General features: G+C 36.1%; 1 protein-coding gene across 5 annotated transcripts in view; it reads left to right on the forward strand.

The window, feature by feature from the left end:
• Positions 1 to 10,262: 10,262 nt before the first annotated feature.
• The window catches only part of Orc4 (origin recognition complex subunit 4), a 37,523-nt gene continuing 26,758 nt past the window's right edge, over positions 10,263 to 21,027 (forward strand). The window contains exons 1-2 of one of the 5 annotated variants that reach the window (XM_057754469.1): positions 10,263 to 10,482; positions 11,591 to 11,650. The gene's annotated coding sequence lies outside the window, so the exon portion shown is untranslated. Of the gene's footprint in view, positions 10,483 to 11,178; positions 11,309 to 11,590; positions 11,745 to 21,027 lie in introns of those variants that run through there. The other 4 variants (XM_057754468.1, XM_057754467.1, XM_057754470.1 and 1 more) reach the window with 4 other exon arrangements.

Genomic DNA, 21,027 nt, shown 5'->3' on the forward strand with positions numbered 1-21,027 from the left:
AAGTTGCCCCGCACAACTACGTCCCATAACTTCATTTGTTATCATCTATCTCACACCTGAAATGGGCTTTTACTTCAGTATATCGATTAGGCATCACAATTAGGTCCTTCTCTTCTGAACTCAAAGACATATTAATTTAATTCCTTTTCTAAGTTCTGCCTAGTTATGTCTAGATAAGTATATTCTGTTGATAGCTTCCAAAAAATTTGTATTAAAAGAGTCTTATGAGATCTTAAAGTAAGATCATGGCTGCATGGGAAAGTTCATTATTGGTTTAGAGTGAAATAAAGTCATCTTTAGTAACAGCTGACCTATAACTAATTGTGAGCTTTCCTCATTAAGAACAAAGACTATCTGTCCACATTTCAGTTTTAACCCAAAGATCAAGGAAAGTATTGCTTTCAATGTCTTGGCAGTTTTGCTTGTACGTAAGCCTCTAAAAGTCCTTGGGCTTTTCTTTTCAGGAAATGCTTCTCCATCGTGATTAAGGAAACTCAGAGAAATTACAACTAAACATTACCTCACAATTAGATGTCTCCTGTTTCCACCGAAACCTCTAATAGTAAACTTCATGTAATTTTCCATGACAAAAAGTTCTAATTTTACATTTATCAGCACAATTATTTGATTAATAACCTTTTCCACCTCCAGGGTTTAGTTCTAGAAGACAGAGAAGCATGCTAATATTCACTCACACATCTCAGTAAGCACACAATAGCTACCAACATATATTAGTTTAAGGAAGGTAATGGCAAGTCATTGGTAAAAAGGAAACAACAAACATCTAATTAATGAGAATCGAATTTTCAAATATAAATTACATCTCTTTTCATCTGGAAACAAGATACAACATCGTGTTTGTTATAATAAATTTGTCTATTTTCAAAAGGGAGAAAAAATTCCTGGTGGTAAGGGCAGAATATCATAGTTTGTAACTGTAAGACTACTTCAAGATAAATCACATCAATCAAAATCCATAAATTAAATCAATAAAACCTAAGCTAGACTTTTCTACTTTTAGCATCTATATGTAATATATGTTTAATTTTATAGTCTAATATTCATAACTGCTCAAGGATTAACCAGGGTATGAATTTTAATAAACTGAACAAAAAACCATGCTGTAATGTGGTAATGTTTTACTACTTGAACCACAGTGCTTCATTCCCAACTCATATCCAGACACACTAGTTTCAGAAACCAGTGGCCCTTCTAGTCCTAACTGCACAGTTATTCATTTCCTTAATTTTTGTCCAAATTATTTTCTTCTATTTTTCTGCATATTTCCTTTCTGATTTATGTTCTGAGAAATAAAAAAGTAAACCCAGAAATTTACACGTATCATATTTCTAATCACATCGTTACTTTACTAGATTATTTTTAACTTTAGTCTTTGTTGTTCTGTCTGCAGGGGTGGGTGTGGCAGTGCATGCCTTTGATGCCAGCACTTGTGACATAGAGGTAGGCAGATAGGCAGAGCTCTATGAGTTCCATGCCAGTCTCATCTACATAGTAAGATCCTGACTACAAAAACAAACAAAATAATGACAACAAAATAATAATAAGTTTGTCAATATTCTCATCTCATTAGCTTTGTCCTTGCCTGAAATCACTTCCTTCTGTAACAACTCAATATTTCTCCTCTATATAAATCCACGTTAACTTATCCTTCCCAAAAAGTACATGGTGATTAGCCTTACAGAATTCTGACACTTTCTTTTCTAAGCATATTTACATACTCATTTTGATATAATTTTACAAAAGTTCCAAGTTTAATTTTTCAAGGACATACTCAGTCACTTTAAAAGAAAAATCCTTATTCTTCAAAATCTTCTCCTTTATTTTTGTCCTCTATTAAAAACAGTAGCTAAATACTAAAACTCTGTAGAAATGTCAAGTGACTATATGTGATATATATTTCAGGGAACACACAATAATTTGTACCACTGATGAAAATGTTTTACAATCGGTCTATGCATTCCTTCTATTTTAGACTAAAACTTCCTAATTGACATCCTTCATTATCACTCGGGGTAGACTAGAAGGATATCCAATAAATAAAATATTTCAACATACAGTTTCATTACAGAAGACAAGACTTCACTCTCTTACTTAAGAAGAATATATCGGTCTGACTGATTTTGTATCAATCTATGATGACTTTAACAATATGAAATTTCCTCAAGGTACTCGGGGATCTATTCATGAAACTATTTGCTTAGGCCTGCAATTTTTATGGGTCCTTTTTTTTCTTGTTACTTTAATATACAAATGTACTTTTTCATTATAAATTTGGTAATATAAATAAAAAAATATTGAAGTCAAATCTAAGTAATATTAAAACAAATATAGAGTTCTTTAACTTAATCAGAATTCTAGACAGATGATTTCAATACACAAAAGATATAAGTTAGTAAATATATTCTTGGTCTGTTTATAGATAGATAGATATGGGTGGATGGATGGCAGAGTCTATACTTTCATGACATATACAGTAGAAAATAAGCACTATATTATACATTCTTAAACATAACAAAATATTATACTTTTTAAAAAATGACAACATACTGTACCTATTACTTGACTTACTTTTTTTTAACCTAGCTTATCTTAGAAATATATCCATGTATTTAACCTACAAATCTATAAATTTTGTATATTTTTCATTCTTATCTTCAGATATCACATTGTATTTCTTACTTACTATCTTATATTATTCCATAAAAAAGAGATTGTTTCTTCACTTAAAAAGTGAGCCAAATGCATCTTTTAATTATACTATTTAAAGATTTTACTAACAATTGAGTCTATATAAATTTTCATCTTTCCTAAATGATACATTTATATCTGCGTGTATTTTGCTTTCAACAAAAACATTTTTACAATATATACAAAAAGTCAATGTATAAGAGAAGTAAAACAATGTTAGGAAAAAAGTAATCATTTAGCAAAAGTGCCTACTAAATTAAACTAGGCACACACACAATTCAAGTCAATTTATGACTAGGTGATACAAAAATAGATGAACAGCTAAAGTCATATTAAATTCATTATACCTTTATAACAAGAAAAACAATTTAACAACCTACTTAAAATACAGAACTGCAAACAGCAAGAGTAACAGCACAGAAAAGAATGTAGGATTGAGTTAAAATCTGTTATTTGCATGTAGACTTCCTACATATACATAAAAACACAGGAATATGACTCCTAGTTTTCTATGGGGAAAGGCAGCATACTATTCTGTTTTTCCAACTAGAACCAGGATCCAAATCAATTAATAATCAAATAAAAAAAATTTAAAGAAAGAAAGAAGCTAAACTGGAACATTAGGATAGCAAATAATAAAAAATGTTAGGTTTTAGTATCATTAAAAGAAATTGTTAAAGAAAAATAGAAAATACTATATATTATCTCTATAGGAAAGTTTGATTTTATACATCTATAAGAAAAATTAAATGCTAACACTTTCTATATTTAAAAGAATATTCTTAGGAGTTGCAAAATTTAGCAAAGCCTGCGGTAAGAAAATCACCACATACATTACCAGCAATCCTTCTAGCTGGCATGGGCGTGCTGCTACGTAGTGAACTAAACACTGTAGCTTTAATTGAAATTTGAATGTTATAAACAGTTAGATGTCTGGCTCTGGCCAGCATTGTAATGCCATCAGCAGAACAGAGATGGGAAGCATAAACAAACCTTTTAACTAGATTAGTCTCTAAAATGGCCAAGAAATCCTTTAGCACAAACTCCATTGTGATTAATGTGGAAAGAGGAAAATGGTTTTTGGAATAATGCTTTAAAAAAATTCTATCTGTACTAACATGCATTTTAAATATTTTGATATTTGATATTTATTAATGAAAAACTTTATAATTTCCAAATAAAATCCCTTCCTTCTTTAAATGGCAGTTTCACTTTAGATCAGTATATCCCAAATAAAGAAGCGACATAAAACAACAATACTTGTTTTCTTTGACTGTGGAGTACTTGTTTTGCTTACTACGTGCAGCCTCAACTATGGCTTTGAATCCTAATATTAAGAACGTATGGATTAAGTACAATAATGGCTAACATGTCTTTACTCATAGCAAATAAAAAACACTAACCATAGCAACAAGAAAATAAAGTTTAAGAATGGGTCTTAGAAAACATTTTCATATATACTTCCAGGTTCTGACATACAGACATGCAGTGAAGAAGTGGGGTAGCAATCGGCACAAGACTTTAAGTTTTAACAGTAATACCAAACCAAAAAATTTCCAGATTGATAAAACTTTTGATTTAACAAAGAATTTAGCAAAGAACCAATATACAAATACTTCATTCCTGCAAAGTTCACGGTTGATTACATAACTCATTTTATTACTTTAAAGCAATATATTCTGCTAATTTGTTCAATTCTATGGAATTTAATGAAAAGTTCTCTAAGAAAAGGTTTTACGGGCCAACTATGCTAGATGAAAATTTCATCATATCTAACTCTGAAAGAAGTATAAGCTTTACAGCTTCTTCAACATCATTAGCATTTTTATTTCCATTATGTCCACCTATATTAAAAAATAAATATTAATGTGTGTTAGTCTATGAATATCTCACCTTTTTTTCTCTCTGAAGACATACTGAGCTATTCCAACATTAAAGTATTATGTAATTCCTCAAACAGAAATGCTAAAGAGTTAGGATTCTTACTTTTCACTTGCTTTTAGGTTATCTAAAAGAATTATTTCGGATCAGGCTTATTCTTTTCCGTTTTTTTATTATTCTCATATGTCAGAAATCATTTGTAATTATCTATTCTTACCTACAACAGAAAAACAGATTTTTTAGCACTTCAAAATGTTCCCAAGGACTGGCATACTGCTTATAGAATGACACTCAAAGTGAGTATACAGTGTGAATATGCATTTAGTAAGACAGAACCTCCAGATTAACTTATTAGCAAAATAGTAAATTTTGACTTAACTCCCCCCTTTTCTTAAAGAAAGCAAAAGAAGCAAAAAAAAAAAAAAAAAAAAAAAACCCTCTGGTTTACTGCACTAAAAATCATTTTAATTTGGTAGCTGCTTTTAAATAAAAACCCTGTTGTTTTGTGGCATTTCACTAATAAAATATTTGTATAAAAATTGTTATACTGTTGTAATGTCCAAGTTCATTTAACAAAATGCTAAATGTAACTCCAAGGCAGTTAACGGAAGGTCAAACAAAGAATTCTGTCATGTTATGATTCTTTTTGTAACGGGAAGACTGACTACTTCAGCTTTAAGTTGCACACTGGATTGTATCATATAAGAGACTTCGATTTGGACCGTTTTTCCATCCATCCTGTACACTTTGAAAAATTTTTTATCATCCTACTTATAAAGCTATCGGAGCCATCATTTTACTAATTCTTTCCACAGTACAGATAGATAAAACTCTTTATTATGATTATATTGTGAACTAAGAAGTACCCTATGTCTAATGCAATACAGTGCTTAGTGCCGTCTAATGGTAAAAGATACTTGACTGGTAAACGATTTTCTCATTTGGAACATGACACAATAATACAAATGGAAAGACTGAGTAAAACCAATATATTCACGAAGGTGCTACACGCTTACAATAAGTTCTAAGTATTACTAAAACACAAACAATGAATGTGAAAGAGTTCTGAATTTACCATTTAGAGTCAGTTTACTTCTCATGGCATTAAACTAGTAAGCAGAGGCATCCACTTCTTTACTTCAATTGCAAATCAACATTATTCTCAAACATACATGGCCAAAACTGAGAAGCAAATGTAGCTTTTTCTCTCCAAGGTACTATTCAATTATGTATTAAAGCTATTAAAGAAACTGATACAGGATTCTTTGCTTTTTAAAGAACTCATCTATTGAGAAAATTCTGACTCATTTTATTAAAACTATAGAAGCAGTATCACATAAGCAGTATTAAACATTGCAACTGATTTAGAAATGAAAAAAAATTTTCATGAGGATCTTGAAGAAATATGCCTAGAATATACTAAAAATTCTAAAACTTAAAAAAAAGTTGGTACTAAATTACTGGACCTCAATTATATTTTAAGAGTTGCTTAAAGTATGGTAAAAATATTTAAGCACTCAAAATGAAAATGTATACTTTTCTATAAACCATGAAAGATTATCTGCTGTCTGAGTGGTTTAACAGAAAAAAATACATTGAAAGCAAAACATTAAATTTGGAGAAAAATGCTTTTTATTTGAAAAAAATTAATGAACATTTTTAATAATCTTCAAATTAAAGACTTATATTTAGAATAAAATCTCAACAAAGTAGCCAAATAAATGACTTTCATAGTCTAAAGCTCGTGAATTGTGTATGAATTGAAAATCTCTAAAGTACAATATTAAGTAGAAATTTTGTTATATTAGTCTATTCTAATAAAATACAGTAATAATCTTCTGGAACATTCATTTTTCCACCTAACAATATTATTATTATTAATATAAAATTTTAGTTATAAGAAAAATACTTGACCAACGCATCTGTGGGATACAATTAACTCTCTTAACATGGAATTGCAGGCCTACCCTTGTTTTCAGATGCCTACCACAGGCCTAGCAGAAGAAGACATTCTACAGATGTTTAATTTCTAAGCACAATCTATTTTTCACAGACATTCAAAATCCAACAAAGTTTGCAAAGACATGTAAGTGGATAGAGGCTTTCTGGCTGACTTCATTGGGTCCCACTGATGACTAGGTGTAAATCTTCATATCCATAGAGAACTGGAAAGCTGATAATTGTCTGGGTAAGGACCAAAAAAACAAAGTCAGGGACACATGTCACCTAAGTAAGGACTGCGACCGCTTTATAGAGCTGGTGAAGGTGGCCTGCTCATCCCAACAGCCTACGGTATCATTTGCTCACTGACATGAAACAAGGGAACAGTGAACAAATACATGTTTAATCAAGTTTTTAAGTAATTGCTTACTCAAAATAAGCCACTTTTCTCAAATTCTATCTGATGAGGATTAGAAGGAAATATGTTTTTAATTCTTATTATGAGTACTACATTTTTAACAGCATTTAATTTAACTGTTAATTAGAAAATGTGAGAGCCACAGCAAATATCAAGAAAAAAAAACTCTCAAGAAAAAAAAAAAAACTTTCATGGTAATGAGAATTATACCAGGAAGGAGGGGGGAAAGAAGAAAGGGAATTAATCTCACACTTCTTGAGTGGAAAAAAAAACCAACTATATCTATTTTTAGAACTCATACGGATTATGTCAACCAGTTGGCCCTACTATGTACCTACCATGTTTGCTATGAATGAAGTGCATACAAGGTCTAATCAGATGAAAAGTTTTGTCCTTACGTAGTTCATTAAGTCAAACTCATAAGTAAACATTTATAATTCTAATTGATTTTGTAAATAAGGATTTTCACTTCAAGAGTAAAAATATATTTACTTAGCTGATTAAGTGGGGGGATGGGGACTAGTATTAGAGAAAGCTAAATGATTCTAAAGAAATAATCCACAACCAGTGAAATTAGTGCCTCTCAAGAGGCAACATCAAATTACTGCTTTGTAGGTGGGCAAATCGTAGCTCTAAAGCTATGCACCTTAACACTCATAGGAAGGATCAGTCTAGACAGGCATGCTGGCCGCTTGCTTTTAATCCCGGGACTGAGGAGGCAGAGTTGGGTGGATCTCTGTGAATTAAGCTAGTCTGGTCTAGATAGGGCTTTCCAGATCACAGACTCTGTCTCGAGAAAAGCCTCTAAGTAAAACTTTGAACTGCTATACATGGAATTAGACATGAAAGTTTTCATTTCTGACCAAAAACCTTGGCATCTTGAGTAAATTCTTCAGGTCTTCCAAATATCACAGCTTGGAAAGTGACGAGTTATATAATGTGACCTCCAACGTATTATCGACTTGAAAAATTATCCTCCTAAAATATCAACAGTATTTAACACTTAGAATATAAGCATTCTAAAAATATATAGAAGGTTTTCAAGCCATAAGTTGTTATCTCCTTTACAGAAAATACAGAGTGGTCTAACCATAAAAGGGATTAAATAAGAAATAGAAGAATAGGAATACGTTCAAAGGACAATACAAACAGCTGGGTATGGCAGCACACGCTTGCAATCCCATCACTCAAAAGGCTATATGCAAAAGACCCTGTCTCAAAACAGAGGAAACACAAACTAAACACAGGCATTAAGTTCCAGCCTGTAAATTCTTACTCAGCTACCCACTAGACAACTACTATCTCCTTGTCTATCCAAGGTGCATACTTAACATAGGCGCCTTTAATAAGTTCTCCTTCCTATCCATTGTATTATGATTGCTAAGTGTGTAAAAAGGCAGAAAAGCTTAGGAGTATTAGTATTAACAATATTACTAATATTTATGATGGAAGACAAAATTGAAACTAGCACAGATTTCTGCTCAAGTGCAGCAATCACATCTCAGAGAAAGGCTAAAAAAAGGTGTTCAAATTTATAACAGAAACGAAAGAACTAGGACCACACCGTATACGGCTACACAGCTCCCCGCCAGTGTGTAAATGTCTATTTTACACGCAGTTGGTAATTAACATTTTACTGCACAAGTTTCTACAGATGTACTGACTTTCGGTCACTAAAATATGAGTATAAAATGGTTTGGTTTTACCATTAAGAAAACAAAATATATCAAACAAAAAGGATCATCACATTATAAGACTATATCAAAGATACTATGTCAAATATCATTATAGATTTCTATTTCTTCCATCCTTCTTGCTGATCAAATTGCTATTCTCCTATTGTTGACATAAATTATGGAATCAGAGAAACCAAAGCAGTTTTTAAAAACGGAGAGAGAGGCACAGAGAGAGAATAGGGAGATGAATGTGCGCATCCATCTTCAAAAAAAGGGAAAGAAATCCATAAATGAAACAAAATACCACTTCCCCAATGTAAGATGCAGCTATGAGGCCTACAACAGAAATATATTTTTAGTATTTATGAAATAAAACATAGCACTATTTTTGAAATATAAATGATATATAAATATGAATAAAATACAGCACTATAGAATGAAACCACTAAGAACATACCACATAGAATGCAGAATTTTTATCAAAACTGTTATTCTATAAGTCTAAATCCAGATTTACCTTTCGATTTGTATCTAACTATAACATACTAGCTACAACTTGATGATTTTTTTAACTCATGAAAGTGAATTTTAAAAATTTATTTTCTTTCACATGTTGTGAACAATTTGGTCACTACCTCTGGATGAAAAACGCGTCTCAATTTACAACAGTAAATAAATAATTCAGTTAAAACTGAAAGTGGTACCAACCCAGCAAAATACTGATGGGGAGGTTTGGCCTTCTATGCAGCAAGAACAACATAAAGTTTTCAATGGGGATGACTTGTTCAGACAAGTTACAAAGATTAGAGTAAAAAAAAAACACTTAGTTATGAAATAGCTAATATTCTCATGTTACGGAAAATAAATACCAGAAACGTATGTGGGCAAAGATATTACCAGTGGCATTTAAACTTCAAGCAATTTAAGCTTTGAACTTTATAGTCAAACATGAAACAAATATTTTACAAAAAAATACAAGTGTAAAACCCAACCAAAGGCCTCATGAACTAAAATTTGAAATTTGCTATGCAATTCAGACAAAATAAAAAAAAATGGAGAAACTAAACACTTAACATAAACACCAGTCAAGTCTTCCAACCCTAAAGTCAATATCCAAGCCACAGACAGAAGCAAAAAGAGAAACACTCAGCTCTACAACTGCATAAGCAGTTCCAACACAATTCACATCCCGACATTTTCCCACTCAGAAACAAATGCAGGCAGCTTTTCCTGGGGAGAGAGAAGAAAGCTCTCGAAACGTAATTTTTTAAGTGACATCTAGAAAGTATGCCTCTTTCTGTCTCTTTCCCTGGCGCCTCATTGGAGGAAGGAGGGGGTTGTTTTTGTAGTCTCCCCCACTGAAGCCAGGCACAATCAGATGGTAGCTGGAGAAACCACTTTTGACAACAGCAAAGGAAAATAAAAGTGTCCTCCCTTCCCTGACAGGGTGGACACCCCACCTCACACACCCCTCCTCACTCCAGCCCCTCCTTCACTCACCCCCCAGCACCACCCCCTCCTCACCCCGGAGCTCCACTGCGTATGAGGTTTGGTGCTCCTGCCGCCCGGAGTGAAAGTCAGAGCTAGAGGAAGGCAATGGAGCCCCCCCAGACGCACTTACCTTTCCTGCCCCCCACTTTTGAGTGCCTTCCCTGGAGCTGTGGAGGATGACACAAAGGGTAATAAAGGGGGGGAGTGGAGGAGGAGGAGGCAAAGGAGGAGGAGGAGAGCTGGGGAAGTGGCTGCTCCCAGTGTAGGGAGATGTCTCCAGCCAGGGCCAAGCAACAGCAGCAGCAGCAACAGCAGCAGCAGCAACAGCAGCAGCAACAGCAGCAGCAGCAGCAGCAACAGCAAAGGGTCTGTGTTGCTAAGAGGCTTTTGGTCTCTTTCTCTCCTCCTCTCACGGCCACAGAGAAGGAGGGTGGAAGGGGCTCAGGGAGCAGGCGAGTAGAGGGGCTGAGGGGGTAGGAGTCGTGGATGGGGGTTTTCTAAGAAGAAGAAACTCCTCTCCTCTCTCCGGCTCAATCCCCCACTCAGGGCTCGGAGCTGGAGGGTGGGGGAGGAACTCAGCCGCCTTCCTCCCACCCCCCTCAATTCAAGGTTGAAGTGGGGTAAAATGAGTGTCCTGTCCCTTTAAAAATAGAAATAAAAGGTGCCCCCCCTCTGCCACTGCCTCTCTCTTCATCATCAGCTGCTGCTGCTGCTGGGGTCTCTCTGCTTGGGGGGGAGGGGGGCTCGGGTAGAAGAGACGGGAGGCACTCACTGCGCATGTCCCTTTCTGACGGGAGGCTGGTTGGTTGACGGCAGGAGGAGGGGGAGGGGAGGAAATGAGATGTTTTCCCAGAAGGCTCCAAGGCGCTGCCGACCCGGAAGACATTGTAGCAGGGGGTAGAGGGGCGGGGGCGGGAAGAGGGAGGAAGTTGCTACTCTTTAACACCCCCAGCCGCCTCCTCCTTCCTTAGGGAAAGCGGAGGGACGGAAGTAGGCGGGGCCCGAAGGGGCGGGAGCTCACGTGACGAGCCGGGGCGGGGCCGGGGAGGCGGTGGGAGCGCAGCGCATGCTGGGAGTAGCTGTGGGCGCTTGGCAGCGGCGGGGGCAAAGCGGGAAGGAGGTGACCGTCCTCGGTCCTCACTGTCAGCGGCGGCCGGCGTTGTCCCGGGGTAGGCAGGCTTTACCACGAGAGGTAAGGCGGGTCCCGAGGCGGGGTCGGGTTGGCAGTGGCCGCAGGCGGGCGGAAGGAGCGAAGATGTCAGGCTGAGGGGGACTGGGAGAGAGGTAGGCTCGTGCAGGCCAGGCAGGCCCGGAGCCGACGGGCTGCTGCAGGCTCCCGGATCCCCGGCGATGCTGAGGACGGAGCCCCGAGCGGAGCAGAGTGCTGCTGATCTGCCGAGACTCGGTGCAGAAGGCTCGAGGGGGAGGTACATGGTTGGCCAGCGTGGAGAGGAAACCGGGGTTCTCTCTGCAGGTGACCCACCACTTCACCCTTGCTTCTGAGCCTGGGACGCTTCTGGAAGAGCCAATCCGGGTGTGTGAATTTGGATCAACTTCTAGTTAGCCTTGCCGGGTCTGCATCCTGCATCGCCTCCTTTTCTGTCGTCCTAGGGATTTTTGGAGAAGCGGTAGGCAAGGAACGGGCAGGGGAGGTTTGGGGGAAGGCTCCCTGCACGCTCTGCCGGAATGCCGCCACACAAAAGGCTGCAGGCTCTGAGGGAGGATGCCTGGGATTATGTGGTTCACTCATACTGAGTTTTGTCCTTAAAGAAGAGACACCTCCAATTTTTCTTTCCTTGTAGCGTAGAAAAGAAAGCTTTTTATCTGGGTGTTTCTTTTTTTTTTTTATAGTGAATTAACGGTTTCTTTTCCACCTTCACATTCTTTACAATTAAAGTCGTTAGTTTTTAATTGCTTTTTGTAAAGATACTTTAATGAACCAAATCACTTAATAAGTTTTTTTTAAAGAATCAAAGATCCTCGAATTAATTGTTAGTATCAATTTTAGTTCTGCTTAGTGTGATTCACCGTCCAAGTTATTTTATTTTACAAATTTTATTTGGTGCAAGTCCATACAATGGACCCTATTCATGTATCCATTACCCTGTGCTTACCTTTTCTTTGTGTGAGGGAGGTAATTATGTCAGATGGGCCCAAAACTTATTTATTAGAAAAATCATTTTTTTGTTGTTTTTGTTTTTCGAGACAAAGGTTCCCAGTTGTCCAACTATGTCTTGGAGACCAGGCTGGCCTCAAACTCACAGAGGTCCTCCTATCTCTGTCTCCCTAGTGCTGGGATTAAAAGTGTGTGCCATCAGCGCCTGGCTTTTTCAAGATTTATATATATATATATATATATATATATATATATATATATATATATAATGTGTACAGTGCTCTGCCGCTAGGAATGCCTGCACTTCAGAAAAGGCCACCAGACCTCATTCAGGTGTTGTGAGCTACCATGTGGTTTCTGGGAATTGAACTCAGGAACTCTGGAAGAGCAGCAACCTGTGCTCTTCTCTCCAGCCCAATACAAGCTTTTTTTTTAAAAAAAAAAAAAAAAAGTCACAGTCTTGATGGATATTAGACTTACATTCGTTTTTTAACTACTTATAAACTATCTAGGTTAGAATATTTATGAATATCTGCATAAATATTTTCTTATGCACATAGCTATCTATTTTTGTAGGTTGTATAAGTCTGTCTTCAGTTTCACCAAATTTTAAAATGGATATGACATTTTATACTCCTGCATCAGTGTGTGATAGACTGACTTGTGCCATCTCACCAACAATTATAATTTTGCCAATCTGATGAATCTAGTTTTATAATTTGTAATGCCTTGATTACAGTTCTGTACTGAAGATATTTCTTTTTCAGAAACTTACTGACTGGATTTATTCTTTCAAATTGTGGTTTGGTTTTTGGTTTTTTTTACTTTTTGTTTGTATGAGAAAGTCCTGGCTGCCCTGGAGCCACTCTGTAGACCAGGCTACCTTGAACTCACAGAGATCTGCCTGCCTCTGCCTCCTGAGTACTGGGATTAAAGGTATGCGCAGCCACCACCACCTGACTCCAGAAATTGTTTTTTTTTTCTTTTTTTTTTATCATCTTTATAAGTCTTTTGTGTAGTTTTTTTTTAGTTTGCTGTTTCCCATAGGGATTTGTAACATTGTGGCAGATAGCTAATCTGTGCTTGGAGTATTACTTATCTTCTGGATAGTATGTTTAACAGTCTGAGTTTATATGTTGTTATTGTTCCTTAAACTTTATTTTTAGCTTTATCTCCAGGAAACAAGTTTTCTTCTTGTGCTATTCAGTACATTTGTCATCAACTTCATGTGGCTTTTGAGCACTTGAAATGTATGTAAATAGTACAAATGAGTAGGAATTGTTTTTATAGTATTTATTAAATATATTAGAAAATATTAAATTACTTGGAATTTACACTTACGTTGGACAGCGGTGTTCTCAACTTTAAATGTTGAGTTAGGTTTTCATCTTTGCCACTTCTGATCACTGTACTGTCTTTCTGAGCGTCCTATTACATCAGTATATTCCTCTTACATCAGTATATTCTCTAGGCGTTCCTTAATGCAGACAACCACCCACTTTTCTTACTCCTTTGCTTCTAAGCCCTTGTTCTGGTTCTGTTTTGAGGGGTTAAGGTTTCTTGCAGCTTTCTGATTGTTTTTCACCACTTTGAAGATAATATTCTGCTGGTTTGTTTGTTTAAGGGGGTGACTTCTGTTACTGTTTTCCAGCCAGTAGCTCTCAATCTAATTCCAGGTACATTGAAAAAGTTGTTTTATTTTTTAAAAATATTTTGTTTGGAATGATTTTTCTGCCATTTTACTATGATGAGGGGAGGTGGAATGCTTTGTATGCTTTAGAGAGTCCTCATGGTTTTTGGTATCAATATATCATTGTCGTTGTAAAAACATAAATGAACTGTTTGTAATTACCTCATGAAAATTGAAACCTTGACTTTCATTTTCATGTATTTATAGTTAATTTGTTGTCTTTTAGTACAGGTTCTAAATTGATTGTATTTCTGCTGGTTTGCAATGTTTCGTTATATCTTGGGTATTTGTTCCAGCTGTGGCCTTTGGAAAATTACATGAATATGCCTTAGGATAATCTTTTTGTACACTGTGAAGGTGTGTCTTTACTAAAGAGCCTTCTGATTAGTTGAATAAAGAGCTGAATGGCCAATAGATAGGCAGTAGAGGATAAGCAGGATTTCTGGGGAGAGAGGGGTAGAGGAGATGAATCTGGGTTGTTGGGACACCAGGGAGACTGTGAAGTGTGATGTACAGTACAGAACAGATGAAATCAAGCCACATGGCAGAATGTAGATTAATAGAAGCAGGTTAATTTGAGTTATAAGAGCTAGTTGGGGACAAGTCTAAGCTAAAGACCAAACTCTAATAATGAAAAATAAGTCTCCAGGTCAGTATTTGCAGGTTGGTGGTCCCAATGAAAGAGTACAACTACAGGAATATGTAAGGTACAAGATAATGATATTTTTGAGACATCACACTTTGTGTTAAAGAGTCCAAGATCCCTAAGGTTATCAGTTGTAAATGACTTTATTCATACCAAGATCTTAGAATTTCCCGCTATATGTATAACATTTAGTAGGACTTAAAATTATGCCATTTTCCCTTACCCTAATTACGTTGCCCTTAATTTCTCAACTTAAGTTAGGCGATTGTCTGAGTACCTTTGGTGGGCAGTGAGTTCTGATATTTTACCATAATCCAGCAGTATCAAATGAGTCAGCATTTTTACCAGCCGTATCTTCTGTATATGTCATCAGCATAGAAGTGACTGGTTATGTAACTTATCTCTGATTTACCTTTTTTAGATTTGGGCATGTAGTTTCAGAGTGCTTTATTTCTTTCAGTGTCAGTGTGTGCAAGTGAGAGTGTTTTGGCCTCGCAAGATGATCTGTCCAGCCTGCCTTTAACCATAACTTTAAACCTCATGTACGCTGTTTGTGGTTTTATTAAGTGATAGAAGTTCTTGATTTTTCTGAGTGTGTGGGAAGGATACGTTGACAAGTAGCATTTGCTTAGGACTGGACAACTGATACTTTGAAATTACAGAGACATTGACAGCTATCCAAAAATAAGATATCAGTGAGAGTATGTTTACTGGTTTTCAGTTTTCCTTTTAGCATTCTTAACTACATATATCATTAAAAAAAAGAAATTAGTTTGCATTGTTTTGTATATGTAAACAGATTGTATATTGTATATCACCTTTTTTCTCGTGCTGCCAAGATTCAACTTCATTGATATTTTAAACTGTCATATTTCCATTACTAATGTCTCCTATATCACATGTAATGAAGACATGTAAGTGGTTGGAATATTTGTATTAAAAGGCTAAATCTACATTAGCTTTAATAGTAATTCCTAAAATTAAAAAACAATATCATTTAAAGCTGTATAATTTAATACCAGAAGAATTAGTCAAAGTAACTGAAAACTGTTCTGAGACAGAAAATACAGGCTATGACAACTGTCTTACCCAACACCGTAATTGTCCAATACTAAGAAAAGTACCAAGTAAAGTCTCCCTGTAACAAAGAGTTGTGAGGCAGTTTTAAATATAAACCATGGAGAAGTACATCATCTTTTGTTTGTCTATTTTGTTTTTTGCTGGTTTTGAGACAAGATATCCCTATGTAGCCCCAAGCTGTTGTAGCACTCCCTGTATTATACCTAGACTGGCCTTGAATGTAATGATTCTCTTGACCCAGATTCTAAAATACAGAATTAGAGCCTAGAATGCCACATGAAGTGGTCATTTTTACTCTTGAAATCATTACCTTAGACAGGAAATAAACTGCTTAAAAATATTTTCTAGTCTTAATATCCTGGTCTTCTTGTACATAGAGGCAAATTTGGTTTCAGAATTAAACTAATATGTAAGGTAAGTTAAACATGCAATTTTAAACGGGATTAAGTTCCTACACCCCTGCTTGTCAACCCTGTCCAGCACTCTCTACTATTGACCTAGTTTCTAGTATGAACTCCTGCCTTAGTTTGTTTTATTAGTTACAGTTAATGAGCCAATGTTGAAACATCAATGCAAGTCCAAAGTTGACAGTGGAATTGTCCGTGTATTACACATTCTGGGAGATGTCATATTGTATTTCTAGTATGCTGTCATGGAGGAAAAATACCTCTTGTGACTGCTGTCAGTGTTTTTATAGTTCTGCCTGTTTCATCATCTATATAGTTAGACAGTCTGTAGCATTTCCCACTTGGCTTCTTTCTTAACTTAGGAGTAGCTATCTAAAGTTTATTCCTGTCTTTTTTCATGGTTTCATAGCTTCTTTTTAGCACAGTAAAAAATCATTGTAGAATTGTATAAGTTTATTTGTTATATTGAAAAACATGCTGCTTCTAAGTTTCCATGGTTGCTAGTAAAAATTCATTGTGGATATGGTAGCATGTAGCTTTAATCTCAGGTATTTAGATATTTAGGTAGGAAATAACTTGAATTCAGGTGTGCCCAATGAGAGACTAGGCATCAATTTCAAGTAAAATAAATATACCATGAGTGTCTTAGTGCTGTTATAAATATTCTAACAAAAGCACCCCAACTCAGCTTCAAGTTCTCTTCTATCATGACGAGAAAGTCATAGCAGCAGTAACTTAAAAAGTCAGGTTACATCCACAGTTAGAAGCAAAGAGCAGTAAATTAATTAATCCCTGATGCTAGGGTCCTGCCTTCTTTTTACACTTACTACAAGCAGTGTTATCATTAACTCAAAGACTTCCCAGCAGTTAATGAAATCGTTGTTTTAAACTTTCTAATAGCTGTGGAGTGATAGAAAACTTTCTAACTATTAATTTCTGTAAGGATATGATATTGAACATCTCATGCTTTCTTGCCACCCTATTTGATGAGATGTGAGTTTAAATCATTGGCACTTTTAAAATAGGTTGTTTTCATGATAGCACTTTAAGAGTTTTTTATTTTGAATCTAGTCAAATAGGATCAAATATTTCCTCCCAGTTGGAGTCTTTTTGTTTACATATTCCAAACCATGAAATTTATAGAGCAGAACCTTTTAGTTAAGTCCAGCTTAACACTGGGCTGGGGAAAGTGAGTTAATTTCTTAACTTGAATGTTGTGGTTTTTCTCATATAGATCTTGTACATATCTTACTGGATTTGTACCTAGGAATATGTGTGTGTGTGTGTGTGTGTGCGTGCACGCGCGTACGCAAGCACACATAGGCACCCACATATGTATGCAATTGTGAATATTGTTTTAATTTGGAAATTATGTTGTGTCATAAGAAAGCAATGGGAAATTTTATATTTCTTACTCATAAACTTAACACAATAGGTATTTGGCAAAGTCCATTTCCCCCCTTCATGTGTATGTCCTTGACATACCTTGCATTTTATAAGAATTTTAGTACCATTTGAATAAAAACAGTGGAAACTTTTGCATTTTACATTAAAAGTAAGTCTGCCAGCTCTAGTTCTTTTTTTATAAATAGTATTTACCATGTCAGAAAAAAAACCCAACTTAGTTTGCTTCATTTTTTTTAAAATATGGATCAGTGTTATATTTTGCCAAATGTTTTTAAGCATCTATTTATAAAATCATGATTATTTCCTACTTTAACATTAGTGTGAGTTTCATTGGTGCTTTGCAAGAATTGGTGTTTGAGGAGTGATGGTAAATAAATCTTTAGTAGATTTTATACTAATTAGTTCAAAGTTAGACTCTGTTTACTGCTTGTTTAAGAAACAAGTTCAAAGCTAAAAGTTCCTCTTGCATCTTTAGTGTTGTTCCTATATTTTCTTAAAGTTTTGCTTGGCATTTCTTAAGATCTGTGTCAGGTATAGGAACCCATATAAATGTGTCAAGGTAGGGGAACATTCATCCATTTTCTGCTTCTGCTCCATTAAATTTATATCCTCAATGTCTGTCATTGATTCTCAAATGTGGGAAGAAACTGTTTACCTTGTTACCTTGGTATTTTTGTGGATCTAGGAGTGCTTTTCAATTTGTTTAACATTTTCTTTATTAATTTTTGTTTATTATTGAGATTATTATTTTGTTAACATTTCTTGCTTCCCCTCCTCCCTCTAAACCCTCCCATATACCCTTTCCTATTCTCTTTAAAATACATGGCCGACGGTTTTGTTTTTGTTTTTTTTTCAGGAATTGTTATTGCTGACATATATAGTCCTTCATATGGCCCGTTGAATCCATATTTAATGCTATTTGTATACATGTTTTCACAGTTGACCATTTGGCACTGGATGACCAGTTGATGTCCTCGACCTGGGGAAGACCACTGTCTTCGTTAGAGTTACTATCACTGTGATGAAACACCACGACCAGTGCTTCTCTTATAAAAGAAAGCATTGGGAGCTTGCTTACAGTTTCATAGTTTTAGTTGGTTATCATCATGGTGGCATGCATGGCTCTGGAGCTACATACTGATCCATGGACAGAGAGAGAGAGAGAAGCGGGAGAGGGAGGGAGGGAAGCTGAGAGAGAGACAAAGACAGAGACACTGAACCTTGCACAGGCTTTTGAAACCTCAAAGCCCACCCCCAGTGATACATTTCCTTCAACAAGACAGTACCAACTTGAAGACCATACCTATATGAGCCTATGGGAGCCTTTCTTATTTAATCTGCCACAACCACCTCTCCCACTCCCAACTTTATTAACCTGCCTATAGTTTTTGTATAGTGTTGAGACCTTGGGGTCCTTTCCCAGTCCAGTTTGGAATGTCCATTGGTATCATTCATGTTTCAACTTACGTTTCGGCAGTCATGCTGGTGAGACTTTATGAGTATAGCTTCTAATTTTACTAGAAGACATAGTCCTACAGCAAACTTCCTGATCTTTTAGCTCTTAAAATTTTCCCCCCTCCCCTCATTACAGAATGTTCATTGAGTCTTAGGTGCCTGGAATAATTTCTGTATATATCCTTAGACCTAGACTCAACGACTCTATATTTTGATTGATTGTGGTTTTCTGTAGTGATCTTTCATCTTTTTCAAAAAGAAATTTCCTTATTGAGGTGTGAAGACTACACTGCATATCAAAACAATTGTTTATAGATTTTTGTTAGGGATTATGCTGGTTTAGCAAATTAATGGTTGTAGATGCTTCTCTAATAACCATTATTACTAGTTCTGAGTAGTTACTAGGTTTCTAGTGCCCGGCATGGTATCCCATTTGTTGAGTGAGTCTTAATTCCACCAAAATATGTGTGCCACCATGCTGAACACTGACGTGGTTCACAGGTGTCATAACTGGGTAGGATTGTTGGTTGCTTCCTTCCTTTGGAAGCTTGTGTGGCACTCTCTGGTACCATGAATGCTAGTCCTCGGGGAGAGGGTGTTCAGGTTAGTTCAAGCTCAGAGGTCTCTGGGCCCTGTTTCTGAAGTGCATACTGTCTTCAGCAATAAGGACTTACCTTCCACCTTCAGCATGTAGCAAAGGACAACAGCTTTGGCTGTATTTGGGGGACTCTGTTAGGCAGCTCTAGCCAGCTTTAAAAGAGGGCTTCTTATGTCTGCTGTTGGGGTTTTTGTCGTTGGCTTTTGGGAGTACTGTTAGCTCAGATAAGAAAATCAAGACAGTGAAAGACTTCTGTAATTAAATCTTTAAGACACACAATAAAGAAATTGAAGACATCAGAAGATCTAAAGGTCTCCTATAATCATGGATTCATGAGATTATAATTCTGAAAATTGCCATTCTACCAAAAGCAATCTACAAATTCAACACAGTCTTCATCAAAATCCCAATACACTTCATCACAGATATTGAGAAAAGTTTTCAGCCTCATATGGAAACATATACATACAAAAACAGGATAAGTACAACAATCCTGAATAATAGTTTTTTAAAAAATGTTAGAGGTATCACCATCCCAGGTTTCAAGTAAAAGAGTGTGGTCTTGTCATGAAAACAGACACATTGATCAATGGATTCAAATTGAAGACTCAGACACATTCGTACACACAACTATGAACACCTTATTTTATGACAAAAAAAAGCTAAAAATACAGCTTTGGAGAAGGGACAACATCTTCAACGAATGATGCTGGACAAACTTGATGGCTGACAAACTCATTGGCACAGGGAAAGATTTTCTGAACAGGAAACGAATAATATTAGCACAGGTGCTAATTAAGACCAATACACTATTTCTACGTGTCCAGTAGAACTAAAATCGTGGCAATAACCTACAGCAGTCTAATTTGACTTAGAACATGACTTTAACTTGTTTCATTCACTGAACATTTTTCTTCCTACTTCCACTATTACAGGTAGTTTTGCTGGGTACAGTAGTCTAGGTTGGCATCTGTAGTCTTTACAACTTGTCCAAGCCTCTTTTGGCTTTAAAAGTTCCATTTGAGAAATCAGCTAGTATTGTGGTATGTTTCCTTCACAGATAACTTGTTGTTGGTTCTTATTCTTGCTTTTAGTATCCTCTCTGTTGTTTATTTAATGTTTTGACTATAATATGCCATAAGGACTTTTCTAGTTTTACTTGTTCTGTATGTTTCTTGCATCTTGTACTGTCTGGTTTTGTGTACCAACTTGACACAAGCTAGAGTCAACAGAAGAAGGAGCCTCTGATTGAGGAAATGCCTCTGTGAGATCCAGCTGTAAGGCATTTTATTTATTGATCAGTGGGAGAGGGCCCAGCCCAAGGTGGGTAGTGCCATCCCTGGGCTGCTGGTCCTGGGTTCTATAAGAAAGCAGACTAAGCAAGTCATGGGAAGCAAGCCAGTATGCAGCTCCCCTTCATGACCTCTACATCAGAACCTGCCTCCAGGATCTTCCCCTGCTTAAATTACTGTCCTGACTTCCTTCAGTGATGATCAGCAATGCTGAAGTATA

Source organism: Chionomys nivalis, chromosome 22, assembly GCF_950005125.1.
Source record: "Chionomys nivalis chromosome 22, mChiNiv1.1, whole genome shotgun sequence".
Lineage (NCBI taxonomy): Eukaryota > Metazoa > Chordata > Mammalia > Rodentia > Cricetidae > Chionomys > Chionomys nivalis.